Genomic DNA, 12,721 nt, shown 5'->3' on the forward strand with positions numbered 1-12,721 from the left:
CTCCCATTCAGATTTGTTAAGTGCTGATTCTCTGACCGAGGACACAGATGATTCTGTACACTCTACCCTCAATCTGCACAAGGAGCGTAGCAACCGGAGTGACCCTGAGTCCTTGAGTGGACACCGCGCCAGTTTCACAAGAGGGAAGGACGCCAAGCACCGCCACCAGCCGCGCCGCCGCCTCGGGACTCCAAATCCCGACAGGCTCAGCGGCGGCGCGTTCCCCGACGCGTCATACGCGCCGGGAGGGGCAGCATAAAGCACGAAGCCCTCGGTGGAGCGGGGGGAGCCCTCAATCTGCACAAGGAGCGTAGCAACCGGAGTGACCCTGAGTCCTTGAGTGGACACCGCGCCAGTTTCACAAGAGGGAAGGACGCCAAGCACCGCCACCAGCCGCGCCGCCGCCTCGGGACTCCAAATCCCGACAGGCTCAGTGGCGGCGCGTTCCCCGACGCGTCATACGCGCCGGGAGGGGCAGCATAAAGCACGAAGCCCTCGGTGGAGCGGGGGGAGCCCTCAATCTGCACAAGGAGCGTAGCAACCGGAGTGACCCTGAGTCCTTGAGTGGACACCGCGCCAGTTTCACAAGAGGGAAGGACGCCAAGCACCGCCACCAGCCGCGCCGCCGCCTCGGGACTCCAAATCCCGACAGGCTCAGCGGCGGCGCGTTCCCCGACGCGTCATACGCGCCGGGAGGGGCAGCATAAAGCACGAAGCCCTCGGTGGAGCGGGGGGAGCCCTCAATCTGCACAAGGAGCGTAGCAACCGGAGTGACCCTGAGTCCTTGAGTGGACACCGCGCCAGTTTCACAAGAGGGAAGGACGCCAAGCACCGCCACCAGCCGCGCCGCCGCCTCGGGACTCCAAATCCCGACAGGCTCAGCGGCGGCGCGTTCCCCGACGCGTCATACGCGCCGGGAGGGGCAGCATAAAGCACGAAGCCCTCAGCGTCGCGGGACGCGAGCGGGACGCCCGGGGCCAAGCCCGGGCAAAGGGCGGGCCCTCTACGGCCCTCCAAGGCCTGAACAGGCCGGGCTGGGCTACCCCCTATATTCTGCGTCCCTGCCCAAAAGATACACAACTATGGCGAAAGCTGGATGCGAAGCTCAACCTATGGGTGAGGGGAGCTTAATTTTCGGCCCCCTGGACAAATTTTTCACCAAAGTTAATGGCGATATCGATAGAGACCTGACCTTGGCAGAGAGGCGCATTGCTAGGAGACAATCAATAGAGCAACTTAAAAATAATGTTCTTACACCTGTTCCCTCACCTACTCCTGAGCCCAGCCCACTTAATTCCACCTTAAAAACTACGGTAGAGGATTTAATGAATACTGATAATGTGCCCTCAGTTTTTCAATCCTACTTCCCGCCAAATAATGGATCTTTGCTCCCATCCCCTTTAAAAATTGTTAATTTTACAACCACGGCATCCGCCGACCTCATAGACTTGGTCACTCCAAACCTGCCAAAGACTGCAGAGTTTGTTGGGCCTGATATAATAGAAATTCCTTCCTCCCAGGCCACACAAAAGATTTCCATGTTCCACCCTTCCCCAGTGGTAGTAAAGTCAGATAAAGCGTCTCTAATGAAAAAGAAACCCAAAAAGAACCAGGTTATTATTCGATCCCCACCCAAAAAACGGCGAAAAAAACTACCAACAAAAAATATCCCTAGAACTCCAACTTCGGCTAAGGACATACTCACTAAAGAACTGCTACAAATTGTAGAGGGAATACCAAAACCTCCACGGGAAATATTAACTTCCTGTGTCCCGCCTACAATTAAAGATTTTGTAGATGCCATGGAACATCTTGTGAAGGCATTATTAACACCAATACTCGAGAGAGTGAAAAGAATAGCTACTGAACTCCACACTCTCTCTGAGACCTTGACCCAAACCCAAGTAGTAAAGCCTGACTCTATGTCAAAATCGGGTGATAAATCTGAACAGGAAGCAAAAACTATAACCATCACAATAAATCCTACTACTACGAAAATTGGGGGGGGGAAAACTAGTTGTGATAATTCGATCAAAGACCAGATTTCTATGAAGCAAACCCCGGAATCAAATCAGAATAAAACCCAACCGTCAGTCTCTACAAAGAAGCCACTAATTACTCAAAAACCAGCTCCCCCTCCAAAAGCGCATCCTAACACGCAGGCAAATTCGACACAAATTAACTCTCTCATTGCTTCGGCGAAAATGGGTAATGCCCCTCCTACCCGGGGAAAAATCTACCCTGCAGCGCTACATGATAAACGCCTAGGTAAAAGATATGCCGACCTACCCCCGACTGCATCACAAAACGTTATTATACTAACGGGGGTCGCACCATTATCAAGTTCAGGAGGATATGAAAATCATCACAGTTTAAAAAACAAGGTGATTTTCTGGCTCAGGGAAAATAGGCCTCTACCCCCTCATATAAATGGTGACATAATAATGGTGAGAAGAACCGACTGGGTTGGTATTCGCCCTAAAGACATAGAAGGGGATGTAGTTATTGTTACTTTTAAAGATCCGAGGGTTATTTCACATATTACAGACTGGTTCTCGGGCCTCCACAGGGGACCAATTCTGCCTAAACCTTTAGCCTACTTTTACCCCGAAGAGTTAATGTCTTCTAAGCCACACAAATTCCACTTTCCTAAACATTCATTTGCGCAGTATGGAAAAAATCACTTTACCCAGGGAGTAAGAGATCAGATAGCTTTCCCCGCAAACGATCCCTTTTTACTGCCGACTTCACAGTTTTACCCACAGGGCCATGTTAAACCCTTCTCTTTCTTCCACTCAAACTGGAACTTACCCTGTTATAACTTTTTCGAGCCACTCTGCGGTATGGAGGACGTAGAATGACTCACTCAAGAGAAGCAAGTAAATGACAGCAGTGGGAGATTTGAGAGTATTACCGTTTACCTCAATCATACGCAGGTCAATCCTGAAAAGGGCCTAAATAAAAACTCCCCACTTAATGGGGCAAATAATAGAGTCCAAACTATTGACAGGGGCAAAGAAAAAAGTCTAAGTTGTCTTCCCATTAGTACATATGCCAAGTCATACTCTAACAGTAAGGCAGACAAGAAAGAAACTGGCAATTTACAGTTCCTCTCGTGGAATCTAGCAGGACTTTCATCTAAAACTATTTTACCGGATTGGATAAAGGTGGTAAATCAGTATTCCATCCTGTGTTTCCAGGAAACTTGGGCGATCTTACCTATTCACCTTCAAGGCTTTCAGACATTCCATTCACCGGCTGCCGTGACTACACAGGGCAGACACAAGGGGGGTCTATGTACTTATATTAGTGTATCAGTCGGTCAGAGGATCAGGAAAACACTATTGAAAGATTCCTTCCAGATAATTGCATTGGATATCGCCCCGTCATTGTCATTGTTAATTATCAACTTTTATAATAACCTCCCTGTAGACCAATTGGAGAAAGCCATGGATAATTTACATCAAGCCCTGCTCACGATTAAAGAAACCTCGGGCGGAGAGTGTGCAATTCTTTTTGCGGGCGATTTAAACTGCCATATCTGTTTAAATACAGTAAGAGATGGTTGTGACATTTATGATACATATGCCTCAGACCCTGGTTTTCCCACTTTCAGCCATTTTATGCATACAAAGTCAGGGGACCTTTTTAACACCTTTGTTACCTCTTTTAACCTACATCTGGCAAATGAGCTTCTACAGACCCCATTCCCCCCCAAACCAACCTTTCATGGCAGAGGCAGGAATACCATCATAGACTTTTTACTATTTTCAAAAGCACATGCATTGTTAATACGAGATTGGGACACACTCGACCATCCACACAGTGACCACTATCCTCTGTCCATGACTATAGACCTACCGGGACCACCGCAGAGCCGGAACTCACATAAAGATACCTACGAACAACCAATTATGCTGGGAGCCAAAAACGGATATTGTGTCAAATGGGATAAAATCAACCCAAAAAACCTCCTCAAGAACTTAGTCAACAAAAGGAGGGAGGAGATTTATATCTGCCTTTCTAATAAGGTCAATCCCGACGATATCTGTAATGCTTTCATTAAAATTCAGGGAACCTTGAAAGAACTCATGACAAGACAGTACAAAACTGGTATCATTGCTCAAAATGGGTGGTTCGATTCAAAATGTACGAAGGCACTGAATTCCCTAAAGAACTTGCTGCGTGTCCTACCCAAACCTCAATTAGAAATACGTCAGGCTAGAAATCAATATCGTCTAGCCATAAAACAGAGAAAAAAGGAACTAAAACAGGAAGCATGGCAGAAATTGGTGGAAACATCGCAGTTGGCCGATATGTCAGCTTTTTGGAGACTTATCAATTCCCCCCTGCCATGGGTAAAAATGCCCGAGAGGAACTTGGACATGGCAATAAATGGAGAGATGTGGGCGGCGCATTTCCAGAAGCTTTACACCAAACCTGTATGTTTAAATAACCTCAACCCGGATCCATTAACCATAAACTCAACCCGGGATAGCCCATGCCAAATCCTCTTTTCACTTGAGGAGGTGGAATCAGCCATCAAAGAAAGCCCGCCTGGGAAGGCCCCTGGACCGGATGCAATCCCTGCAGATGTGTATAAGGCAGAGATGGAATTCTGGGCTCCCTTACTGACCTCTGTCCTTAACTCTATAAACATCACAAAGCTCCTGCCAACTTGGGGAGAGGCTATAGTAATACCAATTTTCAAAAAAGGAGACAGGCACTTGCCATCGTGCTACAGGCCTATATCCCTCCTCGACACCTTAATGAAAATTGTTGGACGCATAATCCTGAAAAGATTAACCACCTGGATAGAGGAGAAAGATATACTCTCGAAATTACAATATGGTTTCCGGTCTGGCAGAGGTACAATTGAACAGGTCCTCAACTTACATCTAATCCAGTCAAAATACATCGACACCAAAAGGCACAGTCTCTATATAACATACATAGATCTTACTTCAGCATTCGACTGTGTCCAGCATGACCAACTATGGGACATCTTAAACCATTTCGGGATGGATCCATCAATCCTTCTTTTCATTAGGGCCTTGTACCGTGAAGCAGGAGCCAGAGTGAGATACGGTCTAAGGGGAGAGTGCTCGCCACGATTTAACATCTATAGAGGGGTTAGACAGGGGTGCATTCTGGCCCCCCTGCTTTTCTCCCTTTATATAAACGCGATCGGCGAGCATCTGAAAACCATCGAGTGCGACTTCCCTAAAATAGGAGGTCAACCGATCCCAATCCTGCTTTATGCAGATGACGCTGCGATTCTATCCCAGACCAGAATGGGCCTACAAAAGGCAGTATCAGCTTTCACGACTTTCATGAATGACAGGGGCCTCAAAGTGAACATAGCAAAATCGTACACCATGCTATGTAACAAGAGATCAAAAAAAATCCCATGCCCCATCTTTATTGAGGACCAAAGACTGGAGACAGTGGAGGCCTTTACATATTTGGGAATATGTTTACACAGAAAGTTATCCTGGAAAGCGGCAATAGAGAAGAGGAAACTTGCTTTTGGGAGAGCGATTGGAGGTCTTCGGGATTTTGCAGGAAAGATAGGGGGTAGACCGGTTAAACAACTACTAACTATATATAAAGCTAAATGTGCATCTACCGCTATCTATGGGGCTGGCCTCTGGGGCGTAGACAAAAATATTTCACAGATACAAATTCTGGAAAACCAATTTTTAAGGTATCTTCTCGCCGCCTCAAAGGCAACCTCTGTATATAAAATGCACATCGAACTGGATCTCCCGTACATAACAGATACCATAAAAACTGAACCCCTCCTTCTCTGGCATAAAATTTGGACTACCCCTGAGACTGCTTTTAATAGAGAGGTGCTACAAGACATTCTTAACTTGGAAGGGGCTAAACATTTCAATCAATCTAACTGGCTGAATTATGTGAGAAATTTCTTTTTTGAGATTGGGCACCAAGAATGGTACATAGATCCCTCGTCACTAGAAAATATCTCGCGAAAACACATGAGAAAGAATTTAATGGCCCATTTGGAAACAGTCAGATGGAACAAACAAAAATTTTCTGACACCATCCTGGCATTTCAAAGGGTGACACCTCACAAGGGGCTCCAACCATATCTATCATCAGATTTTTCGTGCTACTCAAGGATGTTACTCACCAGATTTAGAATGGGCTCTTTTTATCGATACGTAACATTCCCAAAATGCAATGACTGGTCACGGATCACCTCTCCCTGTCCCTGTGACACTATCTCACAACAATCTAACATTCACACCATCCTCTTCTGTAAGTTTTACTGGATTTTGAGAAAAGCCCTACTATTACCCTTACTAAAGAGATGGAATATCAGGACATGTAAAACTGCTTTCGAGCGTCTACAGGAACTTGAAGATAAGGAGGTGACAACCATAATGGAACAGTTCTTAAAATTAGTGATAACATTTAGGAAAACTTTAGATTGAAATTGGAGATAGTGATTACTCCTATTTGTTTTTTATCTGTTTTTTAATGTACACTTTTTTAACTTTCTCTGAATCTTTGTATGAAATTTTTAATTGAAATATACTTGATCATTTGTTATATAAATGTATTTTTTTAACTATGTATATTAAGGTATGCTTATATGATATTTGTTTAAATATCGAATAAAGCTTATTTTGAACCTTTGAACCTTTGAACCTGTACACTCTATACCCAACTTGTCCAATGGCATTCTGGATAATTAGTCAGCAGGAACATTCCTCAACCCTGGTAAGTACTCCACAATGAAATTGTACTCCCAAAGTCCCTCAATGTATCTCTTTATCCTGGGTGTGGTACTCACAACATTCCAGCAATCAAACGTGTGGAGCAAAGGTTTGTGATCAGTGCTAACTAGGAAAGGCAAACCTGTTAGGTAAAATCTAAAATGATTGATAACCCACATGCATGCTATCGCCTCACGCTCAATTACAGAATAACGTTATTCTGCCCCTCTGAGTGAGCGTGAAGCGACAACAATGACTCTTTCTTTGCCATCAACCACTTGCGAAAGTACAGCACCCAGTCCCCTCACACATGTGTCCGTGGTTAGCACAGTTTTTTGTGACACATCACAGTGTCCCAATGTTGGCATACATGTAATTCCACCTTTGGCTTTGTTGAAAGCATCAGTACACTCTTCAGACCACACAAAGTCTACACCCTTTTTACACAATAGTCTTAATGGCTGTACCACACTTGCAAAATTCTGGATACATTTTGAATAATATTCTGATAAACCAAGGAATGATTTAACGTGATCCTTGTTGATTGGTGCTGGTGCTTGAGATATCACTCCTGCCAAGTACAATTTGGGGCTGATACCTTCACTTGAAATAGAATGGCTAGGATATGACACAGAACCAATGCTGAACTTACATTTTTCACTTTTCAGAGTGAGCCCTCGCTCTTATAGTCTTGATAGAATCTTATTCAGTACCTCATCATGACCAGATTTGTCTTTTCCATAAATCAGTATGTCATCCTGGAAGAATAGGACTGAGTTTATCCATGCTAAAACCTCCTTCATCAATCTCTGGAAGCACGCAGCACCAGAAGCCAGCCTAAACGGCATCCTGATGAATCTGTATACTCCCAGAGGTATAACGAACGAGGTCAAAGCTCTTGAATCCTTGTGTAGCAGAACACACGCACTGCTCAGTTTCGCAAGGGCCTAATTAATGTTGGGTAGAGGTTGTCTGTCAACCCAAATGCAACTATTTAAACTCCTCAAGCCCCCACACGTCTTGATCTATTGCCATTATCTTTGGTTGCCAATACAATCGGAGCCAACCACTATGAGGACTCTATTTCCCCTATCACTCCCATCTCAAGTAGCCTGTCAAGTTCCTCCTGCAGTGGTCCCAACATAATATTCAGCACCTTCCTTACTTAGTGTACCACAGGTTGCGCTTTGGCTTTAAAAATTATCTTATGTTTAAATCCATTGAGAAGGACACGCTTGTTACTGAAAACCCCAGGATATCTTTTAATGTTGTCCATGCCATCACTCTGTTGCATAAATAGCATTACTTGGTTATGTGTGTTGGGATTCAAAATGATCTCAAGATCTCTATGGTGGCACCATCCCAAAAGATTATCACTTCTTTTAACAACATATAGTTTCCCGAAAGTTTCTCTCTCTTTAAACATAATGATCTGAACAGAATATCCGACCAAATCAATATTCTGTCCTCCATAACCTACAGGATTGATATCTGGATGCAGCAATGCAATGTTATCATTTCCAAATATGCAATCCCAGATCTTATCACTTATCAGTGTCTATGGGGATCCTGAGTCTGCTAAAACAGAAACAGGCTTGCTTCCAATGTAGATGTCACACTTCGGCATCATTACAACACCAGAGTCTACACCCTTTACATCCTGTACTACACAACCTTCAGCTTCTGTTATGTGAACAATGATCTGTTCGGGGTATGTCACCTCATTAGCCACACAATTTACGTCTGCATTTCTGTACATCCGCGTGTAGTGCCCTTTTTTGCCACAATTCCTGCAATTCATGCTTCTGGCAAAGCAGTTAGTATAATTGGGGCCATGACTCTGACTGCCGCACTTTGGACACCTCAACTTGGCATCTCTACTAGCATTTGTATTCCACTTTTGCCTTTACATTTTCCCAGAAACCTTCTTCTGTTTCCCTGCAATATTATGGATTGCTGCTGCCTGTGTGCTTTGGGCCATACTTTCAGGGTCACCACCTTTCACAACTGTAATGCCGTTCTGAGGTGCAACAGCACTGCCCACTTCCTTCACCCAACTTGACGTATGTTCAACGCTCTCTACAATACTTATTAGTGCACCCTAAATGGGATTTTGTGGCAGCAGTTTCTCTTGAACCCTGGTGTCAGTCGTGCAATGGACCAATTGGTCCCGTAAGACTGAATGTGTTAGCTGCTCAAATTCACAAGTCTGAGCCAGAGACTTAAACGCACCGCATAATTGCCAACTCGCTCTCCCTTAGCTTGTACATGCATGAAAAATATATGTCTCTCCTTTACTACATTTAGTCCTGGCCCAAAATGAGTTTGTAATAGGAAAACAGTCATTTCATAGACATCACTAGGCTCTCCAACCCCTCTTCTAATAGGTATTGGATCTAAAGAGTTGTAGATGTTTCTCCCTACAGTACCAAGGTTGTGCATCAGGACAGCCTCCTTTCTTGCAGCTGAGAACTTTTCCCACCGATTCCTATCAGGTATGAGTCAAATAATGGCTTCCATTTCTTCCATGGGAGTGTTGGTTCACCACGCTCTAATACAAATAGTGGTGGTTGACTCATGCCACTTGACGCTATGCTGTAAGGTACTTAAACTAAAGACGCTAACAAGACAAGCTAAGATAAGAAATTAATACAATAACCCCAAAGTAACAATCTAACATAATAGAGTAAAATAATGAATTAAAATAAACACATTCTAACTATGAATTTCTTCCTTGTGCTGAAGATTAACTGCTGAGGACACTTCTTTTGGCTGCAGCTCACTGCCACAATGTCTTGTGCTAAACAAATGTCCTCCAAGTATCCTTTGTTTAAAATACAGGAAGAGAGGGAGAAAATAAAAAGGAATAAAGAGTATGCAGCACAATATTAAAAACACCAAATAACCCTCAAAACAGCCTCAGAGATGCTGATGTCGCTTCCTCACCTGACGCGATCAAAAACAATCCCCTTGCTGTGACAGAAATCACTGTTGGCGTCTTCTTTTTATAATCATGAAACCGCTCTGGGCACTCTAGTTGCCAGCTGGATGCTAGTCTTCCTCACTATGACGTCATCACATTCTTCGTGTCTTCATTTCAGACGTCTTCACTCATTTGAGGCTCAAGATAGTCTGCTAGTGCCGGCATGCACATGCCTTCATGACTTCGTGACCCAAGCCTGTAGAGGGCTCATGCACCGGTGACAATTGGGGCCTACTTAGGGGCAGGAAGGAGACACCCACTCAGCAGCTCACTGTTCGGCTTGGCCTCTTTATTTTATACCCTCAGACTGAGCCCGGTCACAAGGGGTGTTGTGCGTATGCATTGTGGTGTAGAGGCCGGGTGGCACTCTACATCCCTCCCTTCCTTTAGCTATAGCTGATCAAGCAGTGAAAGAGGAGAGCAGAGTTGAGAGAGAGAGAAAGAGGGAGAGAGAGAGAGAGAGAGAGAGAGAGAGAGAGAGAGTGAGATAACTTCATATGTAAGTGCCAAGTGTTCACATAGTCTCTGACCTATTCCCAGGTTGGTCTCTAGTTGGCCCAAGTAATAGACAGGCATAATCCCGCAGCTTCTGGCTGGGTGCCGGGTTAGGCCTCAACTGGTATTGCTGACTGCAGTGCAGGATGACCTCTCGTCCTGACTCGATGTGATGCTGCTATGGTACCCACCTGGGTCGGCGTTCTCGACTGGACTGGGCTGGCCTTCCCCGTGGTTGTCCTCGTCCTCTTGACAAGGTGGTGGCGTTTGATTACCTTGTGGACTCGGGACCGGCACTGCGGAAAAATCGGAGAGATCTTCTTCTCTCTCGGGTGCCTCCTGGTCAGTTCGTGGGTTGCCTGAGATCTCCTTGAACCACAATATGTTTCTCACCACTGTGTATCGCCCTCGTTGCGCGGTGACCATTGTTCCATTGATTTCAATGACGACCCACTCCTCGGGTTCATACGGCATGCGGAACTTCCATCCTGCATGGCGATCCTTCAGAACCACTCGAGAGCCGACTTGTATTGATGGCATCTTGACTCCCCGGCTGAGGTTGGCTTTGTGGTTGGTCCATTGGTGCTTCTGTTGAACCCGTTCCTGGTTGAGGTCTTGCGGTGTCCAGTTGGGGTCTTCAGGGATGAGATCCCGGGGTGGGTGCTTTAGAAGGAGCGTTGCCGGGGCACACCCCGTGGTCGAGAGAGGCGTCTGCAGGTAGGCGAATAGGAATTGGTGGAGACAGGTTTCCGGGTCTTGATGCTGGTCCACCCCTATGTGTAGTGCTCTGTTCAGAGTCCTCAAACCGCTCGATGTCACAGTTGGCTTGAGTGTTGGATGGCTCATTTCTGTAGGAAGTCCTGAAACTCCTGGCCCTGGAAGGGCGGTCCGTTGTCAGATTTAATTTCCTCTAGAAACACAAAGAGTGTGAAAATCTTCTTGAGTGCTAGCTGCACATGTGTAAACACCGTGGACGGCATTACCTCAACCACAGGGAATTTGGAGCATGAGTCAATGACTACTAGGGTGTGCCGCCCATCTGGGAAGTTGCCAAAGTCAATGTTCACCCTGGTCCATGGTGTTTCGCAGGGTCCTTCCATGATGATCGGTGCAGGAGCAGGGTCTACTCCGTGAGGGTGCAGGGGTGACAGTTCCTTACCTCTTCATTGACCATGCTGTCCATACCCAGGAACCACACTTTGGTCATGAGCCTGGCTTTTGTCTTTGCCACGCTCTGGTGCACTTGGTGTGCTAGGGTCACCATTCGGCAATTCAGGTCTCTTGGGACCGCAATCTTCTGGCCTCTGAGAACTAGCCAGGATCCACCGATGCTGAGTTTATGCCTCACTCTCCATATCTGCTGCCGGGTGTTCTGTTCTTCCCCTGTGAGGTCCGCCAACCCATCCAGAAATTGGTGCCATCTTCCTGTTTTTAGGGCCTCCTTGACTCGCTGAAGGGTGGTGTCCGATTCTGTGGCACTACACAGGTCCTCCTTGGTGACGGCCAGCGGACAGGCGTTGTCTTCAATCATGTGCACAAAAGCATCAATGCTTGGGCCGTCATCCTGTGCCTGGCCGGTCTCTGCCTGCAGTGGGTACCTCAACAAGAAGTCAGCTGGGTTGTCCGCCCCAGGGCGATACAGTAGTTGGAAGGAGTACACCAGCAGCTGCTCCGCCCACCATTCGATCCTCGGAGGTACTAGTCTGTTGGACCCACTGAACAGGGGTATGAGGGGCTTGTGGTCAGTTATCACTCTGAAGGAGTGGCCACACAGGTAGAGGTGAAAATGTTGGCATGCCCAGCAGATAGCCAGGGCTTCATGTTCTATCTGTGCGTATCTCGTCTCCATTGGCGACAGTGCATGGTTGGCATATGCTACTGGCACGTATACCCCTGTCTGTAGACACACTGAGCCTAGCCCCACCGGGCTCATGTCAACAACCACCTCCGTGTTTCACTTGGGATGGAAATAAGCCATTGTCATTTGGTCAAGCAGGGCCTTTTTGATGCCTTGAAATGCTGCCTCTTCCCAGGGGGTCCAAACCCATGGTGTTCCAGTTTTCGTCAGTTGCCTCAATGGCTCGGAGATCGTGGCGAGACTTGGGAGGAAACGGCCACAGTATGTTGCCATCACTAGGAAACTTCTTATTTCTGTCGGGTTTTGAGGCATGGGTGCATTTCGAATCGAAGCCGCCTTCCTGGGGTCTACTCAAATTCATTCTCTGGAAAACATATACCCAAAAAAGTCTTTGGATCCTTGGTAGAAGGCACATTTCTTCCTGTGCAGGGTGAGGCCACAGTCGGCTAACCTTTGTAGAGTGGCCCTCAGCCGAGTGTGATGTTCTTCGAGATCAGGATGTCGTCGCTTAGATTCATTACTCCGACGAGGCCAGACAGAGCTTCTCGAACTGCGTTTTGAAACACCTCGGCCGCGGACGACACCCCGAAACAGCCGTGTGTAACTTCTCAGGCCCACATGCGTGGAAAAGGTGGTGAT

The sequence above is a fragment of the Lissotriton helveticus genome, chromosome 4_1, assembly GCF_964261635.1.
Source record: "Lissotriton helveticus chromosome 4_1, aLisHel1.1, whole genome shotgun sequence".
NCBI lineage: Eukaryota > Metazoa > Chordata > Amphibia > Caudata > Salamandridae > Lissotriton > Lissotriton helveticus.